We start from the raw sequence: 26,421 nt of genomic DNA, 5'->3' as shown, positions 1-26,421 counted from the left end.
TAGAGCTAAAATGCCGAGCTGGCAACAGTTGGTGCTTACACTACCTGCTCCGCCTGTCTGACTACACCTGAACTTCCACATTCTATTCAAATCACCTGAACACACCGAGAGAGAGCCCCGGATATCAGAGAGCACACACACACTGCCCAGCAGCCTTGTCCTGGACTCTACCTCTCCAGCCTGTGCAGGTAAAGGTCCTCCTTCCTATTCCCTTTTATTGGACTTTAACTTTCCTGCCTTATTCCGGCTTTCTACAATAGATGTCTTATTCCCCCATATGTTCTATGTCTGTGTCGGCCACACATATAACACACAGGGCTGGGTGATCGCTGGAGAGAGCTATGGGAGCACCCGGAGTATATTCATTATAAGCACACTCTATCACAAGTGTCTGTATTGTGTTCACTCCTATGTAGGTTGCAGTTGATGGATGTTCCAGGTGCGTTTTTTAATACACGTTTTCAATCCATTGAAGTCTATAGAACCAAAAAAACACAACCTGCTGGTCCCTCTCTCTTTCCACAAAAAAACAAAAACAAAAAAAAAAAACGCACACATGTGAGCGTGACTCATAGGTAACCGTAGTGTGTTTCTGCGAAGCTGAAAACGCACAAAAAAATGCATAGGTGTGAACCAGGCCGCTATTTTTTATATACATTTTTTTAAGCTAGAGATAATGGCGAAAGGGCCAAATCACCCATTGGTATTTTGTTTGTCTCAAGATCGCCGAAGAATAGAAAAACAATGAAAAGGAAAGAGGGTTTTCATTGGCCAATGCAAAGGAAAGAGCGTTCTCCTTGGCCAATGCAAAGGAAAGAGTGTTCTCCTTGGCCAATGCAAAGGAAAGAGCGTTCTCATTGGCTTCAGCAGGGGGGCGGAGCTGGGAACTCGAGCGCATTGAATTTGCTGAGTCTCGGGAGATGCAAGAAGCTGTTTTGTAAAATGGTTTAAAAGATATGTATGTTTTTTTTCTTTTTTGTGGAATTATACTTACCCAGGTGGATGCAGTATCTGTCCCCCGGCTAGAGTTGCCACCTCCTCCCTTTTAAACCCGAACTCATATTAATTTCACAGGTTCTGTGGCTGATTCTGGTGGTAATTAAACTCACTTGGTACCTTATCTGTATTAAAGTGGTTGTAAATTAACTTTTTCCTACAGGTAAGCCTATAATAAGGCTTACCTGTAGGTATAAAGAATATCTCCTAAACCTGTACGGTTTAGGAGATATTCCCCTCGCAATGCGCCGTTGATTGCAGCGGCGCATGCGCAGGGGGGATCCTCGGCTGAAGGGCCGGCCCATGCCGGATTGAAATCTCCCGCGCGCATGTGACGTCATTGCCGCTCCAGCCAATCACAGCGCTGGAGCGGCGATACCCGGAAGACACGCTCCGGCTCGGCGTGGACCAGGTAAGTTCCCTACCTCATTCCGAGGTAAGTATCTCATAATGAGGTAATATGCGGTGCATACTAGCTCATTATGGCTTTTGCCTTGCAGGGTTAAAAAAAAAAAAAATGTATATGCGGGTTTACAACCGCTTTAAATCAGCCTCAGAACCTGTGTAATTCATATGGGTTTGGGTTTAAAGGGTTGAGGTGGCCACCCTACCCCCGGCGCCTCTAACATTGAGAACCGAGTGAACGCTGCTGATTGCACGGTTCTCAGAGCTCCCTGAGCAATGAGCGGCTGTCGGTCACCGGCTCTCTGCTCTCCCCTCCCACGTGCTTACTGGAGTGCTGTGCTGTTGAGGGGGGAGGAGCGGCCGGCTCGGGCTGAGAAGGGTGTTGGTCCAGGCATGTGGGTGAATCCCGATTCCATTGACGCAATCTTACCCAATCCTGGGCCGGCTCTGTGATGTCAGCCGACAGCGGGCTTAAGTCTGCTGAAAACGGGTCACATGAGTGCAGAGCAAACTGCACTCCTGGGATCCACAGGAGAAGTACAGTCAAAGCTCTTTTGGCTGTACTTCTCCTTTTAGCCCTCGTTCATACTGGAGCGATAAGTCGCAGCCTTTGCGGCGCCGCACCGATTTTTCAAAAGTAGTTCCTGCACTACTTTTGGCGATTTCGGGTGCGACGTCAATGGACATCTATGTATGAAGCCGCACAGATGTCTTTTCAAGTCGCACTGAAATGTGGCTTTGAATTTGTGCGATTTGAAAGCTGCGTTCAATGTGAATGAGGGATTAATGTCACAGAGGGATTCGGCTGCTTGTTATTAGATCCTTAGAACTGGATACTTTGTGTTACAGTTGGAGTGAGAGATTCTTTCTGATACTTTGTAATGTTAGATCAGCACTCTTTGTATACTGATCAGACATAACACTGAAAAGGTGAAGTGAATATCATTAGTTCTCTTGTTACAATGGCATCTGAAAGTGGCTGAGATATTTTAGGCAGCATGTGAACATGTTGTCCCTGAAGCTGATGTGTTAAAAGCAGACAAAAATGCACAGGCATAAGGATTTGAGTGTCTTTGACAAGGGCCAAGTTGTAATGTCTAGAATAGATGACTGGGTCAGAGCATCTCCAAAACGGCATCTCTTGTGGGATGTTCCCGGTCTGCAGTGGTCAGGACTAGGATTGCACTGATGCTTCTTTTTTTATTTATTTTTTATTTTTCAAGTACTCGCCGATCCAGATTTACTGATACTATTTATTTTTTATGTCATGTGACCGTGGCCCTAATATGCAGCACTGATGACGCATCAGTAGTTTTTTATTTTTACAATTTACATTTTTTACAATTTTATTTATTTTCTTTTTCACAATGCTTTCTTATTGGGGGGGGGAGATCATGTCAGTGGGCCAGATTCTCTAAGATCCTGCGGCGGCGTCGCGTAAGCTATTTACACTACGCCGCCCCAACTTACAGGAGCAAGTGCTGTATTCCCCAAACACTTGCTCCGTAGTTTGCAGCGGCGTAGTGTAAAAGGCCCGGCGTATCCCCGCGTAATTCAAAGGGGGCGGCTTGTATTTAAATTAAGCGCGCCCCCGTGCCGATCGAACTGCGCATGCTCCAGTTCTCGACAGAAAACGTCAATGACACCGACGTGTGCGTCATTTGACGTAAAGTCGTATTCAAGAACGACTTAGGAAAACGACGGGAAAAGACAACGCGGACCCGACGCCATACTTAACATGGCATACGGTGGACTGGCGTAAGGTTACCCCTCATATAGCAGGGGTAACCTTACGTTTACACAAACGACGGCTACGCGACGCGAGTTCGTTCGGGAATCGGCGTATCAGGCTCATTTGCATAAACAAATGAGATCTGAAAGTAAACGCCACCTAGCGGCCGGCGGCGAATTACATCTAAGATCCGACGGTGTAAGTCACTTACACCTGTCGGATCTTGGCCGTATCTATGCGAAAATGATTCTAGGAATCACTCGCATAGATGCCCGGGCCAAAAAAGAGAGATACAACGGTGTTTCCTGAGTTACACCTTCGTAACTCTGCTGAGAATCTGGCCCAGTGTGTTATTTTTTTATTATTATTATTATTATTATTTTTACACTTTTTCCATATTTATTACAATTCTCTTTTTTTTTTTATATTTATATAATATAAGCCCTGTTGGGGGGGGGGGGCTTTGGTGTGATATCAGGGGGTCTTAGCAGACCACTGACATCTCCCTTTTTGAGACAGGGAAAGGAACTGAGGACACAGATTCCCCAGTCCCTTTCTCTGTAGCCTCAGCTGCACTGAAGATGAATGGACAGGAGACAGAGGCTCCTCTCCATTCATAAACTGAAGCATCGTAAATATAGTTACGATGCTCAGTGACAGTTATGAATGAATAGATTGCATTCGGAAAAGGAAGGAGCTGGTAAATTACATATTTACCGGCTCCTTCCTCCGCTCTCCATCCTGACAGATCAAAGACTAAGGGGGGACCGAGGAGCACGGAGGGGGATTGGGGGAGGATATGGGGGACAGTCGGGTGCTGCGCTGAGGAGGAGTTACAATCGCCGATCTCCCTGTATACATTTTTCAATAAAGCAGTTGAAACCCGCGGAAGGGAGAGGAGGAGAAGCGGCTGTCGGCTGCTTTATTGAAATCTATCCAGAGAGATCTTGTAACTGCTCCCCAGCGCTGCACCGATCACCCCTGACTGTCCAGGTATCGGGTGAGGCATCGGAGCATTTGCCTGAATACAAGTACTCGGGCAAATGCTCGGTATCGGCACAGATACTCTTATCTGTATCAGGACTACCCTAGTCAGCACTTGCCAAAAGCGATCCCAGGAAGGAAAACTGGCAAACCAGCAACAGGGTTATGGGTGACCAAGTCTCATTGATGCACGTGGGAAGCAAAGGTTGGCCGTTGTAGTCCAGTCCAATAGAAGAGCTACTGGAGCTGGAAAGCGTACTGTAAAAGCTGGTAGAAAGGTGTCGGAACACACTGCGTATTGCAGTTGGTTGTGTATGAGGCTGCATAAGCGAAGATCGGTCAGAGGGTGCCCATGCTGACCCGTGTCCATAGCCAAAAGTGACAATAGTGGACACATGAGCATCGGAACTGGAGCAATGGAAGAAGGTGGCTGCTCTGATAAAATCAAGAATGGTTTGAGGTGTTGACTTGGCCTCGGAATTCTCCAGAATTTGGATGTGCTGGAAAAACGAGACTAAACCCTGGAGGCCCCACCTCCCAATTTAGAGCACTTAAAGGATCTACTACTGACAGCTTGGTACCACAGCACACCGTCGGAGGATTTGTGGAGTCCATGCCTCAATGGGTTATGATGGGTGGTCATAATGTTATCGCTGATCCGTTTTACATGACGTCTGGTGAACAAACGTTTTAAATAGATAGAAGAACTTCAGGCGGAACCTTTTTGTATTTTTATTTTGAGTTTTGGATATATTATTGAGGTTTGATGTCTGTCAGATTGATGTTTTAAGCAGGGGGGATCGGCACCACACGGTGGTTCCCCATTCTATAGATTTCGATTGAACTCTGATCGGGTTCAGGCAGAGCCAGGCAAGAAATATTTTAAAGTCGGAGGTCAATGATGGGGGGGGGGGGGCGCGCAATATGTGGGCACAGGTTTCGATAAATATGTCACAGAGGTTACATTGTAAAGATGGTTACGTAGATACCGATCTGTTTTCTAAAGCTGCACCTGACGGTCTTTATTACCCGTTGTGTGATGACTAATCACTCCCAATGTATCTGGCCTGTCCTTACTAACAGAGATGTGGAGAAACCTGTCTGGCGCCTTTTATAAACACTGTATGTGACGTGTAATAGAGACGAGGCGGACGGTGACATTGCTCTTTTTTTCTTCCGTCTTTTACTGTGGTCGGGAATTGGTGATCTAGCCAATCATAATCCAAAACGTGGCTCTTCTGTGTGAGAAACATCTGCAGCGTGTTAAGGAAATGCAGACCATTCCATCATTTAGATCAGGGATATGCAATTAGCGGACCTCCAGCTGTTGCAGAACTACAAGTCCCATGAGGCATAGCAAGACTCTGACAGTCACAAGCATGACACCCAAAGGCCGAGGCATGCTGGGACTTGTAGTTTTGCAACAGCTGGAGGTCCGCTATAATTGCTTATTCCTGATTTAGATCAATGGATACTGTAGGCTCCCGTTCAGTTCAGAGCAGCTGGAACTCCCATGTTACATTTCTGAATTTGGGATCCGTGGCATTTTAAAAGTGCAACTCCATCCCAAAGGGTTTTACTTCAGTCTGGGACTCTTTTGGGATATTTCTTCCCTCTTCCTGTCTTGGTGACAACCAGTGGCAGGTGGTGCTGGAGGATTTTGGAGGGGGAGACATGGACGACCCCCTTCAGGTCCACACTCGCCCTATGGAGGAGCTCCCCAGGACTGTCTGTAAAGCAGGTTTCTTCTCCCTCGGCCTCCAGGCTGCTGTCATCTCTAATACCGTATTTATTCGTGTATAACGCGCAAAATTTTATACCCAAAAAAAATTCCAACGTTTGGGTGCGCGTTATACACGAGGACTCAGTGGCGGCCGCGGGAGTGGGCGTTCCTGACATGTCTGTGATTGACGTTTTGCCCAAAAACGAGCTCCCCCCCCCCCCCCCCCCGTCGCGTAAGCCGCGTCACGATTGGCGAAAGGAGCCGAACGGCGATGCGCATGCGCAGTATAGCGCCGACTCGCCATTCGGCTCCTTTCGCCAACCGTGATGCGGCTTACGCGACGGGGGGAGCTCGTTTTGGGCAAAACGTCAATCACAGACGTGTTAGGAACGCCCACTCCCGCGGGACTCGCAACCCGGATGCACGGGTGAATATGCTGTACAAAGGTACCGGTATGTACAGCATCAAAAAAATAATAATAGCCTTAATCGGATTGTAATGTGGGGGGCAGTGTAATAAAAATTAACTCGAGAAGAATGGGAACAACTCTTTGGTGTATCCGATGATGAATCTGACTTTGAAGCATTTTAAATAAATATTGTTACCAGTAATTTTATTTCAGTATTCTGTTTATACCAGTTTATACCAGTTTACATTGTCAATAAATGATTTTTGGCAATTTTAATGATTTTATACCGATTTTTAATCGAAAATTAGGGGTGCGCGTTATACTCGATTTAAATACGGTATATCCTCTGTGTACACAGTACTGCCATTGGTCTACCTGTCCCCTGCCTGTTATGAAGAGGGTGGCGTCTCTCTAATTGGCCCACTGTGTTATTGTATTCTGACCCAAAGACTCTGCTTTCAGAATACACTGATCTGCTCCTCCACCTATTGGCTGCAGCTTTAAACAAACACATTTTATGTAGCGTTCTCACAAATGGGAACAGCAATAGATTGGCTGAAATTCAACCGGTCCCTGCTTTGGCCAAATTTCAGAATCTATTAAAAACATTTTTGTGTGAACCAGAGTTTAAAGGGTCCCTGTCACCAGGGGGAACTGTGCTAAGTAGTAAACTCTCCCTGGAGTAGTTTATAAGCATAGGTAGGAGAAGCCACGCTAATTTAGTCCAAATAAGAGATCAGATTAGTTGATTGAAGAACATATGACTTGCTCCAGTGTTTTGGAATGGTGACATGGATTCATCTAGTGTTGACACCATAGAGAATTGTTTCTTGAAGTGCACCGCCACCATCTAAAAAAAACTTGCTTGCCAGATGGCAAGCAAAACCGGGCATGTGGCTATAGCCCAGCCAAGGCCTTTGCTTGCATGGATGGTCATAAGGAAAACTGAGTAGATGGTTGCACTGATTCTCACACCGATACCACCATAGAGTCTTTTGTATAAGGCTCCAAAGCATACTGCTGCCGATCCCAGCTAGAAGCAATCCCTGTCGGGGAAAATTCGATCCATCTATGGCCAGCTTGACTCGCACACTATTAATGGCTATTCCTGGTTACTATACCATCCATAGAGTCCCTGTTATTTAAAGTGCAAGTTTACCTTTACAGAAAATCTGTAAGATGAACTTACAGTGGACCCCCTCCCCATCGCACCCGCTGTACCTGAGGCCGGTGATCTCCCGCACTGTCGCATTGTATCGCCACTTTACTAGTCCGGGGATTTGAAATCCCCACGGCTTTCTCTCCTCTTCTCCAGGGATCGGGTGGGATGAGGAGGGGGTCCAGTGTAAGTTCACCTTACAGCTTTTTCTGTAAAGGTGAAATCTCCCTTTTAAACCAGAGCCCTGAAGAAGGGGAGCTTATCTGAAACTGGAAACGTGTTATAGGTACGCTTTTTACATCTCTTAACAAGACATTTTACTATGCATTCATGTTTTGTGATGCACATGCTTGTGTGTTTGTTTTTTTTTTTGCAATCTTGTTTTGTAGATTGAATGCAAGACATTCTATTGTGGCTTTTCTGTGCCCATCACTGCGGCCTTTCAGTGTCGCCTATTGGTGCCCATCAGTGCTGCATATTGGTGCCTCATCATCGGTGTCGCCTTATCAATGCCCGTCAGGCGAAGGAGAAAACTTATTAAAGCGGTGTTTCACCCTAAAAAACAACTTTATAGCGAGCTACAGTATGCCTTTATATATTTTTTTGGGTGCCGTACTCACTGTTTAATCGCGTAGTAAAATTTCAGACTCCCCGCGGGGAATGGGCGTTCCGATTCAGAGGGCTCGTGATTGACGGCCGGCTATGGCGCGTCAGGCTTCACGAAAATAGCCGGAGTAGGTCTCGGCTTTTCACGGCGCCTGCGCACAGACATCGGAGCTGACTGTGCAGGCGCCGTGAAGAGCAAACGCCTATTTCGGCTATTTCCATGAAGCGTGACGCGCCATAGCCGGCCGTCAATCACGAGCCCTCTGCATAGGAAAGCCCATTCCCCTGAAAATTTACTACGCGATTACACAGTGAGTACGGCGCCAAAAAAATATATAAAGTCATACTGTAGCTCACGCTACTATGCTGAATGAGATGCTAGAAAAAAAAAAAATTTAGGGAGGACCCCCGCTTTAGCAAAATGTTATAACCGAAACAAAGAAAAACTTTATTCAAAATTTTCGGTCTTTTTTTTATTTATTTAGCAAAAAATAAAAACCCCAGTGGTGATCAAATACCACCAAAAGAAAGCTATATATCTATATATGTAAACATCCTTGTGACAGGTACTCTTTATGGAGGGATTTAGGGTCATTAAAACACCAAATCCCTCCTTTGCCCCTGAAAGCATTCAAATGCCAAGATCAGCATTTTTGAATACTTTCAATATTCAAAAATTGGTGCCGTTGACAGCCAAGTAAACCGGAAGTGATGTCAGGTCATGGCTTCTGGGTTACCATAGCAGAGACCCAATCAAAGCCAAATTTCAGCTTTGTATGGGTCTCCGTCCAGCCAGCAGAGGTAATGACTAGTAGCTCAGGTCCCCCGGTGGGACGGGAGAGCCTGAGAGAGCTACAGAAGGTGGTGGGAGAGGGCAGACGTCCCCTCCCACTCCTTGTAATAGCAGTCGAGGGGCTTGTTAGCCACTCCGATTGCTATTACAAGAGAGCCGATCGTCGGCGCTAAAAAAAAAAGTAAACGGTGTAATGCCGGCACTTGCATATTATTTGGGTACAACCACCCAGATCACAGTAAAAACAGGAATTTGGAGGTTTAGGGAAGGTTGACGCCGGTAATAGTTAAGGCAAGTGAGCAGTGATGGAAGCCAGGTAAGTGTTTAGGGATGGAGGGGTGTTTGGAACAAGTAGTGGAGCGTTTAATGCAGAGAATTCAGTAAAAAAATAAAATAACTGAACCATGAATCGTAAAGCCTTATGACTAGTCAACAGTTTAATGGAAGTCATGGCTGCCACGTTTCCCTTGGTCCTCTGTGGTTGGTAACATGGACCCGTTGCGCTGTGACCCGTTGAAAAGCGATTGTCCTTCAGACCAAAATGACCCATCCTTCTGCTGACACACACATGGGACTCGGGTAACTTTAATTGCAGTTTGAAGAAAAGGGCAGAACATGGAGAACCGAAGGCGTCATTAGCGGAGTGCTTTCTTCTGTAAAGATAAATTGTTTTGGTCAGTTGAACTCTCATTTAAGATCAGCAGTAACTCTTGAAGATATTTGCAAGAGTTCCAACGCTCGCTTTTTTCTTCAGTCTCCCACTGCGTCTTATTATTACTTTTCAAACGACGCCACATGGCTCATAAAATTACAAACAATTTTCAAATCTCTCCTTATCTCGAAGAAACTTATAGAAATGCTTAAAGGGAAATTGAAGTTTTTCAGATACGTATGTGTATGTGATGAGCTTAATCTAAAAATCCTTGGCAAAGCGTTTTAGAGCAAACCATAGTGTAGCAAGAGATGGCTGACGCATTGCTCATCCATAATCACCATATTTATATTGAGGTTAGCAGCAGATAGGCTTGCTCAGCTTCGTAGTCATGTGGAGAACTTGAAAGACGTTGGCTTTTTAGAGCTGTCTTTTATTGTGTCTTCTGTTAGAATGAACGTGTCCGTGCTTACGCATTTCAGTCTGTAGCCCATAAATATGAGCATATGTGCTGGTTTTTATTAGTCAATTCACCAAAAACTGTCTTAGCTGTAGGTGAAGCTTGGTCAGATGACTCAGCCCCTTGTTTCTTAATGCCCAACTTCGTTAAAAAATGTTTTTCCCATGCAGTGGGACTTTGCTAACACTGCATGGGTCAACTGCTCATTTTGTCTAGGTGTGAGGACAAAGCTTATACTGGGCCGACCCTTCAGTCCAGCAGAAAACGACACACCCCCACGGTCCAGCGGTGGTCTGTTCCTGGCCTATGGAGCCTGCTCTGGACTTGAACAGTCCACAACTCGATTTCTGGAGCTCGGGGTGCCGGACTGGTCTTGTGCTTGGAGGATCATATACTTGGGTAAGTATATGTCCGCTCTCCTTCCTTCCTTCCTAGACAAGAATAAGCAGGTAACCCATGCAGTGCCGGCACTGTCAATGTGCAAGACCTTTTAGGCAATTGTATGCTTCCAAACTTGTGACAAAAGTTTGGTGAAGGCTCTTTTCTGTACCAGCATGACTGTGCACAAACCAGGTCCATAAGACATGGTTTGACCCATTTGGTGTGGAGGAACTCAAGTGGCCTTCAGAGTCTCAACCCGACTGAACACCTTTTGGATTGGAGAGACGACAAGCTAAGTAGTACCTGACCTCATAAACTCACTTTTGGCCGAATGGACACAAATTTCCACAGACCAGCTCTAAAATCTGGTGGAAAGCCTTTAAAATGGAGGAGGCTGTTATAGCCACAAAGGGAGGGATCAATTCCATATAATGGATGCTCAATCTATTTATGGCCTTGAATTTGGAATGAAATGTCTGCCAAGCTTATATAGGTGTGATGGTCCTGTCTCCACAAACATATAATATAATGTATTGGAGATCTAGACCAGTGGTCGAAAAACCTTTCAGACCTCATGGACCACTAAACTCACAATTTTGAATCCCGTGGACCGTTAACATGAATTGTATGTGCCCTCTACACACAAAGCTCCAGCTCTCTGCCCCCCCTCTCCCTGGATCACACTGCTGCATTCTACACACAATGCTCCAGCTCTCTGCCCCCCTCTCCCTTGATCACACTGCTGCTTTATACACTCAGTGCTCCAGCTCTCTGCTCCCTCCCCCTGGATCACACTGCTGCCTTCTACACTCAATGCTCCAGCTCTCTGCCCCCCCTCTCCCTGGATCACACTGTTGCCTTCTACACACAATGCTCCAGCTCTCTGCCCCCCTCTCCCTGGATCACATTGCTGCCTTCTACACACAATGCTCCAGCTCTCTGCCCCCCTCTCCCTGGATCACACTGCTGCTTTACACACACAATGTTACAGCTTTCGGTATTGACCTTGAGAACACTGGAAACAACATTTGGATGTATACATGTAGCACAATGTTGATTTGCGGCAAAACCCTTGAAAACCACCAACATTTTTTTCATGGACCACTGGTTGGTGACCACTGATTAAGAACATTTTTGTGTGAACCAGAGTTTAAAGAGACCCTGTCACCAGGGGGAACTGTGCTAAGTAGTATACTCTCCCTGGAGTAGTTTATAAGCATAGATAGGAGAAGCCACGCTAATTTAGTCCAAATAAGAGACCAGATTAGTTGATTGAAGAACATATGACTTTTGGAATGGTGAGATGGATTCATCTAGTGTTGACACCACAGAGAATTATTTCATGAAGTGCACCGCCACCATATAAAAAAAATTGCTTACCAGATGGCAAGCAAAACCGGGCATGTGGCTATAGCCCAGCCAATGCCTTTGCTTGCATGGGTGCTGCAAATAAGCATCTGAAGCGCTTTATTTTTCTGTGCATTTACCTGCAATGTTTTGAAGTGACAGGGTCTCATTTAAGAATCTTACCAACAAGGAACCCTGGCAGCCTCATATGTTTGCCATTTTTTCAGTGGATTCGTGTGTGCTAAACCGTTTTTTTTTTTTTTGTTTTTTCTGTCTTTAAATATTTTATTCATGGGTGGTTGTTGTGTTTTTTTTTTTTTTTTTTTTGCTTTTCATTTTTTTTTTGTTTCAGACATGTTGTGCAGTGGCGTCAGTTCTCTGTGACCTATTCAGACTGCGCACCCCCCTGTGCATTCTGCTCCTCTGTATTCATCATACTAGATATATTTCTGTCCTTTTGTGTTTCACAATCCTGATAGTACTGTTTTTTCTAATTGTGATTTCAGGCCTGCTGGGATTCTTATCTCTGTTAATTATCTCGTCTTTTCATGAACTCGCACTGTAAATGGTGCCCTGTGAGTTTCTTCTTGCCCACTTGGTTATTATATTGTTTAAGAAATCATAATGGGAAGCCTTCTGGAAGGATCAGATCCTCGATAAATGTTTTTTCAATGTGTACATCCAGTGTTCAGTGCAGGGTTTGGCTCACAGCTGCGGCTTTTCTCTGCTGCGAGGGTTACCCCAGCCATACCGCAAAATAAGCCTGAAGAAACACATACGGGAAGTATTTAAAAAGTAAAGGCCCGCTTCGTGCAACTACAAAATCATTCCTTGCAGTGGGGCCTGTGCCTGCATTGCAAAGGTTAGTTTCTCGTTTGGTCTAGGGCAGGGGTCTACAAACTTTCTAAACAAAGGGCCAATTTACTGTCCTTGAGACTTTAGGGGGGGGGGGGCTGTAGCCATTGGAGGTAGAAAATGTATTGACATCAGTGGGAGTTTAAATACTCTATCGTTGGTGTCGCTGGGAGGAACTTGTCCCATCAGTGGTGTCATTGGGAGAAAAGGGGTCCAGAGGTGCAGGGTGCTGTGTAATGTAAAGAAGGGCCAGAGGTGCAGGGTGCTGTGTAATGTAAAGAAAGGCCAGAGGTGCAGGGTGCTGTGTAATGTAAAGGGGTCCAGAGGTGCAGGGTGCTGTGTAATGTAAAGGGGTCCAGAGGTGCAGGGTGCTGTGTAATGTAAAGGGGTCCAGAGGTGCAGGGTGCTGTGTAATGTAAAGGGGTCCGGAGCTGTGTAATGTAAAGGGGTCCGGAGGTGCGGTGCTGTGTAATGTAAAGGGCTCCAGAGGTGCAGGGTGCTGTGTAATGTAAAGGGGTCCGGAGGTTCTGTGCTGTGTAATGTAAAGGGGTCCGGAGGTGCTGTGCTGTTTAATGTAAAGGGGTCCGGAGGTGCAGGGTGCTGTGTAATGTAAAGGGGTCCGGAGGTTCTGTGCTGTGTAATGTAAAGGGGTCCGGAGGTGCTGTGCTGTTTAATGTAAAGGGGTCCGGAGGTGCAGGGTGCTGTGTAATGTAAAGGGGTCCAGAGGTGTAGGGGGCTGTATAATGTAAAGGGGTCCAGAGGTACAAGGTGCTGGAACCCCACATCCCATCATGAAGCGCCGCTTTTGTCCCAGTCCAGGCCAATATTCTCAATATTCCCAGGGCCGGTGAAATCAGTAGAGTGATACGTAGTTTTGCTTAGTATGGGATAACCCTTCTGCATGTAACATTACACAACAGTCATCTCTTCCTTTTCTCACACTTCTCTTCAAACCCCAGGGGTCACTTTAGGCCAAGTACATCTGTACTAGACTTTACATGTGATGGCATTGGTCATTGATTCTCACGTTGGGCTCAGCAATTAGAAAGCTGGTGACAGTCATGCGTTAATTACCATAGCACCCCGCCTAATTAGAAAGCTTTTTTAAAAGGCTGCTGAAACGACTTCATGCATACAGTGATTCTTTTTCCCTAACCGCAACAATTAGCAGCTTTCTGGATCCTGATGCCGCGTACACATGTACGTGTGGTCGTGTGTGGGCTTTAACGACGTGAAAATAGCATGCATGCTCAGAAGCAAGTTATGAGACGGGTATATATAAAATATACTACAGCGCTACTAAATTAATAATACAGAAAAAACAAATATTGAAAACTAAATAATACAGCTGCAATCTGGGTGATACCGAGTCAGAAATAAACAGTGAAAAATATTATAGATGCGTTAATATTAACTTATTATAAGGTGCTAACGTGCAAAAAAGTTCAGGGAGAACCAAATCTCCATACAAAACAATAACTGTGAACAAATGTGATACTGAATAAACATCCACCATGTGCAAATTCCTCAAACTTATACACAGTAATCAACCAATAAGATAGTCCCAATCAGGAAAATCATACGATGCCTCTCCTTCACTCAAAACGCAAATCCCAGCACTCCAGCTGTTACAGTCCGGTGAGCGGGCACTCAATGGCGAATATGTATAAGAAAAGAGAGAGAAGACCTCATTGCGCAATATAAAAGATCAAATGGAAAATGAGACTGTACATATGCACTCGCGAATCCCGGCATGTATTAAGCATGATACGCCGATCAGTGTGCAGTCTCCTCAGTCGGATCCGGTGGCCTCCGATTCGATACCGTCACTGTAGGCTCCTCCCTACGCGTTACGTCACTGGACACGTGACTTAACGTAACACGTAACCCATGATTTAGTCACGTGTCCAGTGACGTAATGCGTAGGGAGGAGCCTACAGTGACGGGATTGAATCCGAGGCCATCGGATCCGTCTGAGAAGACTGCACACTGAGCGGCGTATCATGCTTAATACACGCGGGGATTCGTGAGTGCATATGCTGATGTACAGGCTCATTTTCCATTTGATCTTTTATATTGCGCAATGAGGTCTTCTCTCTCTTTTCTTATACATATTCGCCATTGAGTGCCCGCTCACCGGACTGCAACAGCTGGAGTGCTGGGATTTGCATTTTGAGTGAAGGAGAGGCATCGTATGATTTTCCTGATTGGGACTATCTTATTGGTTGATTACTGTGTATAAGTTTGAGGAATTGACACATGGTGGATGTTTATTCAGTTTATTCAGTATCACATTTGTTCACAGTTATTGTTTTGTATGGAGATTTGGTTCTCCCTGAACTTTTTTGTACGTTAGCACCTTATAAGAAGTTAATATTAGCGCATCTATAATAAGTTATGAGACGGGAGCACTCGTTCTGGTAAAACTAGTGTTCGTAATGGAGTAAGCACATTCATCACGCTGTAACAGACTGAAAAGTGCGAATCGTCTCTCACCAAACTTTTACCAACACGAAATCGGCAAAAGCAGCCCCAAGGGTGGCACCACCCGAATGGTACTTCCCCTTTATAGTGCCGTTGTACGTCACCGCGCTTTGCTCCAGCATTTGTTTTTTTTCACGATCGGGTGTATGCAAGGCAGGCTTAACAATAATCTGGTTGAAAAAAAACGTTTTTTCCTTACCATTAAAAATGGTCGTATGTACGCGGCATGAGACCCTCCACATGCCAAATGCATTTCTTTACCCGGCTTATGCATGAGAAAAGCAAGGTAAAGATTCTTTGCATCTTGGGAACTGGACTTGTTTCCTTTGGGTCTGACAGTGGGTAGCCATCAATGTCCACGTTTTTTGCATGTTTTATTTCTGATTCAAGCCTCCCTAGGTGAAAAAATTATAGTCATTGGCCATTAATGGTGTGTGCTTCAGACATAGAGATGACTCCAGTAGCTAAAGCAAGAAAAAAAAAGCTAAAATGCATGCAGAGTTTAAAGTGAGCCCGTGCTTTGCTCATACGGCAGTTGCAGCTTCCATGTTGGTTTAATGACGACAGGTTTGCGTTAATTCATCTGCCTTTTTGCACTACCCTTTAGAAACTAAGTAAGTACTTTGTGTTATGGGGGATCACATGGCCTACGCCATGTGACAATACTGGGCCAATCGGCACTGCCACACAGGAAGTCTATAGCTCTATGTAACTACAGTTCCGGCAACTTGAAGCTCGCATAAGGCTACCCTTCATTCCCAGCAGATGAACAGAATGTTGGGGGAGCCAAAGGGAGAGAAGTCTGTGCTGCTCAGGAGGGTGACATTAAATTGAACTGCATGGAGGAATCACTGGTTCACTTAAAACTGAACTTGGGCATAAAAAAAAAACTATTGCAATGGTATACTTGTTAGTTCTAGGCCAATGCCAATGGTCTCTAAACTGCGGCCCTCTGCTTGCTTTTATCTGGCCCTTGGGGCATTAATCCCCCCCCCCCCACACTGTTGCTGCCACTGACAACAATGAGGCACTATTAACTCCAATGATGGGGCTTTAACACCCTTCCATTGATACCAATGATAGGGCACTATTCCTTCCATTGATACCAATGATAGGGCACTATTCCTTCCATTGATACCAATGATCGGGCACTATTCCTTCCATTAATACCAATGATAGGGCACTATTCCTTCCATTGATACCAATGATAGGGCACTATTCCTTCCATTGATACCAATGATCGGGCACTATTCCTTCCATTGATACCAATGATAGGGCACTATTCCTTCCATTGATACCAATGATAGGGCACTACTCCTTCCATTGATTCCAATGATAGGGCACTATTCCTTCCATTGATACCAATGATAGGGCACTATTCCTTCCATTGATACCAATGATCGGGCACTATTCCTTCCATTGATACCAATGATAGGGCACTATTCCTTCCATTGATACCAATGATAGGGCACTATTCCTTCCATTGATACCAATGATAGGGCACTATTCCTTTCCATTGATCCCAATGATCGGGCACTATTCCTTCCTGTTGATACCAATGATGGGGCACTATTCCTTCCATTGACGCCAATGGTGGGGCACTATTCCTTCCATTGACAGCAACAATGAGGCACTATTACTCCCCCTGATGCCAATCATGGACTATTTTCTACCCCCCCCCCCCACCGGCTACAGTGCAGCCTTCTAAAATTTTAAGGACAGTGAACTGGTCCTTTGTTTTATAGTTTGGAGAGCCCTGGACCAAGAGTAGAGGAAAGCGTTGTAATACATATGCTTACCTTGCTCCTCTGGCCGCCAGCACCCTTCTCTCTGACACTTTGAATATGAGTGGGCCCTCCCCGTCCTCAGGTAGGACTACTGGTCCTGCATTATGATGGATGAAGTCACCCCAGAGAGCCTTAGGAAAGAGGCTGCAGGAGACTGCTGGAGCAAGATCTAAGGTAAATATTGCCACTTATTCCTCTACCCATTGACCTAAAGAGAGGCCCCACCACTAGGATATTTTTTTATTTTCTGGTGCCCAGAGGTGAGCTTTAAGGACAGCAATGGCTGCCTCTCTTACAAGCAAATTATACTTTAAGTGAAAGCTCAGAAAGTAGAAATGGTTACTGTGAACAGACAGCCGCACAGAACACAAAACATGCTGCTATACCCTCCGGTTGCAATTACTTGAATAAGGAAATGTAGATTTTAAGCCTAATTAGAGAAGAAGCGCCAGGAGTGGCGAGTCTAATCCCCGGTGCCACCAGCCTAGAATACTGAGAGTGAACTGGAATATAAACATGCTGCGCTCTAATCTGCCCGCCGAATGCCCGCTCGTGTTGCCGTCCCTTCAAGTTTTTTGTAAGCGCGATACTGACTGAATTCTGAGTTCGGAATTAACCCTCAGTATAGGATGGCCATACTGTCAGCTGGAAAGTCCCAGGAGACCAGTGCCAGATCATCACCACTGTGGGCAGGGAGAAGAGGGGTTAGTCAAAGTAAACTTTTTAGAGAGTTAAGTAGATCATGGAAGAAAATGGGTAAGGAGAGGCTTATAGGAGAAGTAACATGAGACTACTGAGAAAAAAAATAATACAGGTGTGTAAAATAAAAGGTAATCGCATTGCTTTTAAATGTGTTTTCTGTATTTTATTTATTACAGGCACTTGTATAGCGGCATCAATGTATGCAGTGCTTTACATATACTGTATATCCATTCACATCCGTGCCTGCCCTTTTAAAAGGTTAGTAAACACTCCGTTTTTTTCAGCTTAATACATCCTATGCATTAAGCTGAAAAGAGTTCTGGCAGTCACGAGTCCCCCTGACCCCCCCCCATTTTACTTCCCTTGAGCCCTGGAATGTCCCACACCGAGGCCGCAGTCCCTCTGCCCGGGGGTTCTCGGCTCTTGATTGGATAGATTGATAGCAGCACAGCCATTGGCTCCCAATGACGCAGGGGCGGGGCCGAGTCGCTGTGAATAATCACATTGAGTGGTGAGCCACCGGCGGTGGCAATTCATGCCCACTCCCTGGAAGTGCATGATCTCATGTGTATATATACGTGATCCTGAGCACAGCAGCCGCCCTGTAGCTGTAAAATTGCTAAGGGCAGTCGGCAAGTGGTTAACCTACTGGTAACACATACCTAGCAACTATTATGTCCTGGACCGGGGACACAGTTAGCTTCACCCACAGTACACTTCAGGCCCACCCAGTGACTAGATGGTCCTTTTCAATTCTTATCCACTTATCAGGGCGGCACGCCCCCAAACCTAGCCTCTAATTATGCAGGGACTGCCCACTTGCAGCTCCTGTTCATTTTAAAGGAGACGTATGGTTTTCAAGTTTTTGGGCTATTTATACTTCCTTCGGTGGAGGGAGCATCAGGCAGATGCTCCAGCTGTCCCCCGCCTTCTGTGCACTGAGAACCGAGCCACCGAACATCGCCACTGGCTCGGTTCTCACAGATCCCCGAGAGGGACGGGGAGAGGCTGTCTCAGCGGCCATCAATCAGGGCAGCAGGCAGATCCCGACTTGGGAAGTCGTGATGACGCACTGCAGTGACGTCAGCGGAGAGCGGACTTCAGACCGAAAACGGGTAACAGGAGTGCAAAACAAATTGCACTCCTGTGACCCAGAGGAGAAGCCCAGCCTAAAAAAGCTCAGGCTGGACTTCTCCTTTTTAAGCTGGCCATAGATGGATGGAATCTGGGCTAGTTCAGCATGGTCTATCCAAGATTCAATCCATCTATGGGCAAGCCTAATCGATTTGGGTACAACCAGCCTGTTGGATTTTTAGCATACAATTACTGCCTGTGGCTATAACCACTAGTGGTAATTATTTTATTTTACCAGCTGGGAAAGCTCCAGCAGAAGTCAATATTACTGACTGTGTTGATGGGAGAATCAAATGATTTCTCTTTCCTTTCACTCATGGTGGAAGGAAAGAAAATCAATTAATCTATGGCCATTGATTACTCCATGGCTTTTCTTACGGAGTCTCCGCACATGCACAGTAACTTAATTAGACATTCATTCAAGTGTGACACTGTGATCCAATGACATTCCACCCGGGGACAACGCATTATCGAGGCTGAAGTCCAAGATGCGGGACTGTCCCAGAAAAACTGGGTCAGCTGGCATCTATGCCAACTTGTTGCTTTGCCCTGTGTAGCCGTAAAGCAGATGTGAACTTACCCTTTAAGTTCACCTTTACAGAAAAATCTGTAAGGTGAATTTACACAGGGGGCGTGTTTTATGTTAATGGGGGGTGACCCGACGTGATTGACATTTTTTACGAATAGCGCATGCACCGTCTGTGGGCATATCCCAGTGTGCATTGCTCCAAAGTATGCCGCAAGGACGTATTGGTTTCGACCTGAACGTAAATTACGTCCAGCCCCATTCACGGACGACTTACACAAACGACATAAAATTTTCAAATTTCGACGCTGGAACGACGGCCATACTTAACATTGACTAGGCCAGCTATTTGTTGGAATACCTTTACGCCGGACGTAAACGGCGTATCTTTACTGCGATGGGCGCACGTACTTTCGTGAATTGGCGTATCTAGGCATTTACATATTTTACGCCAAACTCAACGGAAGCGCCACCTAGCGGCCAAAGGAAAAATTGCACCCTAAGATACGACGGCGCAGGCCGTCGTATCTTAGCTAGGTTTAAGTGTATCTCAGTTTGAGAATACACTTAAACTTAGGACGGTGCAGATTCCGAGTTAGGTCGGTGTATCTACTGATACGCCGGCCTAACTCTCTCTGAATCTGGCTAAGTGAGTGAGTGTGTTCATTTAGAAAAGAAAGGGTCTGGTCAATGACATATTGACTAGCCCTTTCCCCCCACTCTCCATCCTGAAACATCCCCTGTAGTAGCGGAGATGAGGGAAACCAGCAGCACTGGGAGGGTGGGGGGGGGGGAATCGGCAGCACACAGTGATTAGGGTGTGCCCCCCCCCCCCCCTTGTGCACGCCTATGCATGCTTGTGTAAGGTTTGTTGAAATGGAGAAGACTCGACATCAGAAGACTGTGGAGCACAATTAGTACACAGGGGCAGAGTGATGTCACCCTATAACAGGAAGCGCCTGAACTAGGACCTTCATGGCAGGATCACCAGGTATCATTTAAAAAAAAAATACTGGAAATTGTCTTTTAAAATGACATGAAGCAGTTAAATCTTCCCTGAGATTTTAGCGGTCGGGTTTACAAATGCTATAAACTTGACCCCTTGTAAACTTTCACCTCCGCAATCCAGCGCACAATTACCATTTCATAGCACAACAAACTACGAGTGTTCTTTGTGTATTTAGAGCTGGCGTAGACGCCTGTGTTTATCCCGGCAGCCATAACGCTGAGCTGGAAGCTCCCAGTTGTTCATCTATAAATGGAAATCTTACCCCTGCTTAGTACTAGTCCTCTGGGATGTACACGGCACACAGACAAGCTAGCGCTCCTTAATGCCGGTGTACAGCAGCCCGTAAGGCAGAGGGGTTCATTCTCGTTTTACGAAAACTAGAGTCGGAACGCGGGGGGAAAGAGAAATGATTTATGTGAGATAAATAACACGGAATATTCATTAATATGGATGCCAAAGTTTTAGAAGCAGATGGAGGAGGGGTCGTTGTTTGCCCAATGATGCCTTTTATTGTGGGGGAAATGTAGGATTTCCTACCTGTAATCCAGGCTGCAAGGACCACCAACCGAAATGACAAGCCGCCACATATTAACAATAGAAGGTAATTGTATGTGCGGGGGAAATATATTAGATTATATCTATATGTTGCTTAATTATTCATATCTCATATAAGCTATAATGTTATTTCAAAGGACGTTTTTTATATTTTCAAATCGGCAGCTTTTATTGACTAGAGGTCGACCGATATTTAGAAATCTGGGCGGCCGATGGCCGATAGGTAATGCCGATTTTTTTTGCGGCCGATATTTTAGGCCGATTTTTTTTTTTTTTTGGTGGCACTGGCTCTTGACACTGGAAGATGGCACTAGCAGAAGGCACTTATTGGCACTGGCAGGTTGCACTGGATGGCACTGAAAGATGGTACTAGTAGATGGCAGAGAGAGAGGATCTGAGTTTATCTAGGTATCTTCTTTATTTTATATATATATATATATATATATATAGAGAGAGAGAGAGAACATTGGTGTCAATGGGAGGAATAGTGCCCCATAATTGTACTATGCCTCGCTTTTGCTGATGGTGGAGGGAGTAATGCCTCCAGGGGCCGGATAAAAGCAAGCAAAGGGCCACAGTTTTTGTTTTTTAGGAACAAAAAAATAATAAATCTTTGTACCCAGCTTGAATATTTTTCTTCTTCTGCCCTGCGTGCCGTGCATCCCTCTGCTGAACAGGACATGCATGCATTCTGCTCCTTTCAGTGAAAGCCGATGAAAAATTCAACTTGTGCTGGGTGGTGCCAACAGGGCCACCCATAGAACAAATGTTCCCGATGAATCACCTGACATTTGTTCCATGGGTGGCCCTGTTGGCACCACCTGGCAATAGTTGAGTTTTTCATCGGCTTTCACTGAGTGAGCAAAGCATAAAACTCTCCTCTGTGCTATTCAGTTCATGTTTGGCCAGCTTGGGTACTTCATGGCTTCTGTAAACTTTTAGAAATATCGGGAATTGTGGGGTGGGAAGTGTAGCAAGGTTTGTTTGTTTGTGTTTGTTTGTTTGTTTTTATGCTGACAGGTCCACTTCAAATCAATAGCTTAGTCTGTTTTGCTCTTTGTCTGAAGTTCTGGCAAAGGCACCATAAAGCGATCATTGTGCTGCATTAGAAATTCCCCTCCATTTGCCAGTCAGAAAAATAAATAAGGTATTCTTTGTACATCAGCCCCGGGGAAATCTGAATCTATTTTTCTGTTTTGTTTAACGTTTTTTTTTTTTTTTTTTGGAGTTGTCGTTCGTCCCGCTCCCTAGGGAAATTAAAATGGCTACCCCATTAAAACAACACAGGTTGCCTCGGTAACAGCTGCTCACTTGGAAACTCTTGCAGGATGAAAACTTGACAAAAAGTACAAATTTTAATGTGAAGAGAGAAAGGAAAGAAACTCGAGGAAAGGCAGCAAATCACCATAAAGTGGAACTCCCGTTTGGATTGGAATTGATGTTCCATTTACAATTGTCTTGCCAGCCGTTGTGTAATTTGATCAAAAAAATGACCTTCCTCCGTCGGCGTGCCGCCACGTCCAGGATTTGATAGAACGATCAAAGAAATACTCGTATTTCTCTTATTCTCACTAAAGATGAAGAATACAGATTTGCCAAAAATCCCAAGTCATTCGTCTCTATAACTGTCTCACTTATTCTCTTCTAGTACTTCTCCCTGAGCCTTAAGACAAATTACATTACATTACATTTCATCCTTTATGCAGCTATAAAGAACTCAAATATTCTTCTGTGTATTTCAGAGCACATAGACCGGGGCGGGGGGGGGGGGGGGGGGCAGCAACCTATTCCATAATAAGTGTCACATTCACAGGCATTAGACTATTGGCGTACTGATATAAAATAGCAGGTTGTAGTTTTTGTTTTTTGCATTTAAATGTGTACTGCTGATGGCAAGTGAGGCCTATTGGTTATTTTATAAAACTTAATGCATTTAACTGTCCGTTCTAGAGGTAGACCGATATGGGTTTTTCTCTGGCCGATGCCGATATTTAGAAATCTGGGCGGCCGATGCCTGATATATGAGGCCGATTTTTGCGGCCGATATTTTAGGCCGATTTATTTTTTATTTTTTTATTGGTGGCACTGGCTCGTGGCACTAATTGGTACTGGAAGGAAGATGGCACTAGCAGAAGGCACTTATTGGCACTGGCAGGTTGCACTGGATGGCACTGAAAGATGGTACTAGCAGGTGGCACTGATTGGCAGATGGCACTGGTTGGCACTGGCAGGTGGCACTAACAGGTGACACTGGCAAATGGCACTGGTTGGCACTGGCAGGTGGCACGGGGTGGCAATAGTTAGCACTGGTTGGCATTGGCAGGTGGCACTGATGGATTTAGTTGGCACTGGATTGCACTGGCAGGTGGCACTGGATGGTGGCACTGGTATTGGCACTGGCAGGTGGCATTGGCGGATGGCACTGAATGGAAGGTGGCACTAATTGGCACTGGATGGTGGCACTGGCAGATGGCACTGGACCTGTACCAGCAACTCTCAATGCTGGCTAATATTACAGCCTCTGCACCTAAGACAAATACCTATCAAACCCACAACAATATTTAAGCAATCAACTGAAATTCTAGCTAGCACATCTAATATTACCACTCCTCAGTCAGGTCTGCCAATCAAGCATGCAGTCAGAGTCTTCCCGGCAAGGTCTTCCAAATCCAGTCTTCCTCCAGTATAGACACCCCTGCCCCCCCGTAGTACAGACACCAGAGTGTCCCACGAGCGCGGGCCCCTCCTCCTCTGTGGGCGTAAACAGAGGAGGGACGCCGCGCTGGGTGTACCAAGATGGCCACGGCTCCGGAGCTAGGCCAAAGCCGCGGTCTTTCCTGATGCTGTGACCGCGGCGGGAATCCGCGGATTGCCGCCGCGGTCACAGCATCAGGAAAGGCTGTGGCTTCGGCCTAACTCCGGATCCGTGGCACTGCTAGCGGGAATTGTAAAATATCGGCCTGATTTGGATAAAAATCGGGCGATGCCAATTTCTCCAAAACGGCCAAATATCGGCCGATATATCGGTCAACCTCTAGTCCGTTCCCAATACAACCAAGTGCAATTTGATTAGCAGGTGCACACACAAAGCATGTTTTAGTTTGATGCATGCATTTTAGACCTCAGATCAGTACCAAGACATGCAATTTAGACCTTGGATCAGCCCCAATGCAACACTTCTATCTACAGGTCAGCCCCAGTGCATGCACTTTACACCTCAAGATCAACCCCAGTACTTTAGACTCAGATCAGCCCCAGTGCCATGTACTTGAGACTCAGATCAGCCCCAGTGCCATGTACTTTAGACCTCAGATCGGCCCCAGTGCCATGTACTTTAGACCTCAGATCGGCCCCAGTGCCATGTACTTTAGACCTCAGATCGGCCCCAGTGCCATGTACTTTAGACCTCAGATCGGCCCCAGTGCCATGTACTTTAGACCTCAGATCAGCCCCAGTGCCATGTACTTTAGACCTCAGATCGGCCCCAGTGCCATGTACTTTAGACCTCAGATCGGCCCCAGTGCCATGTTTTTTAGACCTCAGATCAGCCCCAGTGCCATGTATTTTAGACCTCAGATCGGCCCCAGTGCCATGTATTTTAGACCTCAGATCGGCCCCAGTGCCATGTATTTTAGACCTCAGATCAGCCCCAGTGCCATGTATTTTAGACCTCAGATCAGCCCCAGTGCCATGTACTTCAGATCTCAGATCGGCCTCAATGCATGCGCTGTAGAACTCGTATCAGTCTTAGTACATGCATCACATCTTCAGGTCAGCCATAGTATGTGCACTTTACACTTCAAGATCAACCCCAGTGCCAAGTACTTTACACCTCGAAATCAAGCCAAGTGCATGCATTTTACACCTCGAGATCAACCTCAGTGCATTCAGTTCAGACCTCGGATCAGCCCCAATGCATTTACTTTAGACCTCAGATTAGTACCAATACATGCATTTCAGGTTAGCCCCATTGTATGCACTTTACACATCACTGCTTATCCGAGTGCATGCACTTCAGATCATGCATCAGCCCCAGTGCATGCACTACAGATCAGCCCATGTGCATGCACTTTAGACCTCAGATCACTACCAATGCAGGCACTTCAGACCTCAGATCAGACCCAGTGCCATGTACTTCAGATCTCAGATCAGCCCCAGTGCATGCACTTTAGACCTCAGATCAATCTCAATACATGCACTTCCACTTTTTAGGTCAACCTCAGTGCATGCGCTTTACACTTTGAGATCAGCCTCTGTGCATGCACTTCAGATCTGTACCAATACATGCACTTCCGGTCAGCCCCAGTGTATGCACTTTACACCTTAGGACTCATCCGATTGCATGTACTTCAGATCACAGATCAGCCCCAGTGCATGTACTTTAGACTTCAGATCAGTACCAAGGCATGCACTTTTTACCTCAGATCAGTCTTGTTCATGCATTTCAAACTTCAGGTTGGCCTCAGTGCACACGCTTTACACCTCAAGATTAATCCGATGCATACACTTCAAAACACAGATCAGCCCCAATGTATTAAAGCAAAACTACACCCTCCCATCTTGGCCTCTTTTGGATTTTCAACTGCCATGTTGCACATGTGATTTAGTTATGGCACCAGCCATTTGATGGTTTGACAGTTTGGTTGAAAGCACAAACAAATGTGACAGTTGGCATTTTCTGGTATGTCAGCAATGTAACCGTTTGTTTTTTGAAACTGTTAAATCAATGTGTTTTTTTTAAATTCAGACCTCAGGTAAGCCCCAAACCATTTCACACAGCACACCAATGTCCTGAGCAACCGGTGAGGCAGATGGATGGGCCAGGCTTTGATATTGACCGTGTACCGAGTTGTCAATTACAGCCAGTGGCAGTGGGTGCAACGCAAACGTCATTGCGTTTTTTGGGGGTTGCAGATGCCTGGCTTAGACAAATGACAATATGCCTGACAAGATGCCTGGCTTAGACAAATGACATTGTTCCCTGCAATACAAGAACATGCCATCTAATGGTTCTTCTGCAGACATGTACACCAGAACCCCTTTTAGTTAGTTCATTACTTGATATTCAAGGAGGAAAGTGACAAAAGTTGAAGTCCAGATTCATTTTTATATCACTTTAAATCCAATGCATTTTGGGGATTGAAAGGGGGTCCTCCTTTATCAGGGCTTTGCCCAGTTATACATCGTAAGTACTGGACTGACCAAATTGGAGGGATCCCAAAGGGCAATCCGTATTACATTCTTAACTGGCATCTGGCGTGATCATACCCGATAGCTTCTTGGGAGAATCACAAGACTGTACATAATTACAAATCCTCTAAGGCCCCATACACACGACCGAACATGTCTGCTGAAACTGGTCTGCGGACCAGTTTCAGCAGACATGTTCGGTCGTCTGTACAGCCGAGCGGACAGGATTCCAGCGTACATTTGCCCCGCCGGGCCTTTTTCCAGCGGGCAAATATTTCCAAACTTGTTTGGAAACAGCCCGCTGGAATCCTGTCCGTCGGACATGTTCGGTCGTCTGTACAGACCTACCGTACATGTCCGAGCGCCCGCCATCCCTCGCATGTGTCGAATGCGTGGAAGCATTGACCTTCCTGCGTCGCGCACGTCGCCGCGTCATCATCGCGGTGACGGCGCGGACACGTCACCGCGCTGTCTGTCCGCGCGGATTGTCTCTCATTTCTGTCTGATGGTGTGTACAACCATCAGACAGAAA

The 26,421-nt window shown here is 45.8% G+C and overlaps 1 protein-coding gene across 2 annotated transcripts in view; it reads left to right on the top strand.

The window, feature by feature from the left end:
• Positions 1-26,421, top strand: part of OSBPL2 (oxysterol binding protein like 2) — a 153,073-nt gene that overhangs the window by 62,863 nt on the left and 63,789 nt on the right. The window contains exon 1 of one of the 2 annotated variants that reach the window (XM_040331193.1): positions 104-188. The exons of the other annotated variant lie outside the window; for it this stretch is intronic. The gene's annotated coding sequence lies outside the window, so the exon portion shown is untranslated. Of the gene's footprint in view, positions 1-103; positions 189-26,421 lie in introns of those variants that run through there. 2 annotated transcript variants of the gene reach the window in all.

This window comes from Rana temporaria, chromosome 12 (assembly GCF_905171775.1).
Source record: "Rana temporaria chromosome 12, aRanTem1.1, whole genome shotgun sequence".
In the NCBI taxonomy this organism is placed as follows: domain Eukaryota; kingdom Metazoa; phylum Chordata; class Amphibia; order Anura; family Ranidae; genus Rana; species Rana temporaria.
Note: the sequence above shows the minus strand (reverse complement) of the source record. Positions and strands in the feature narration are given on the sequence as shown.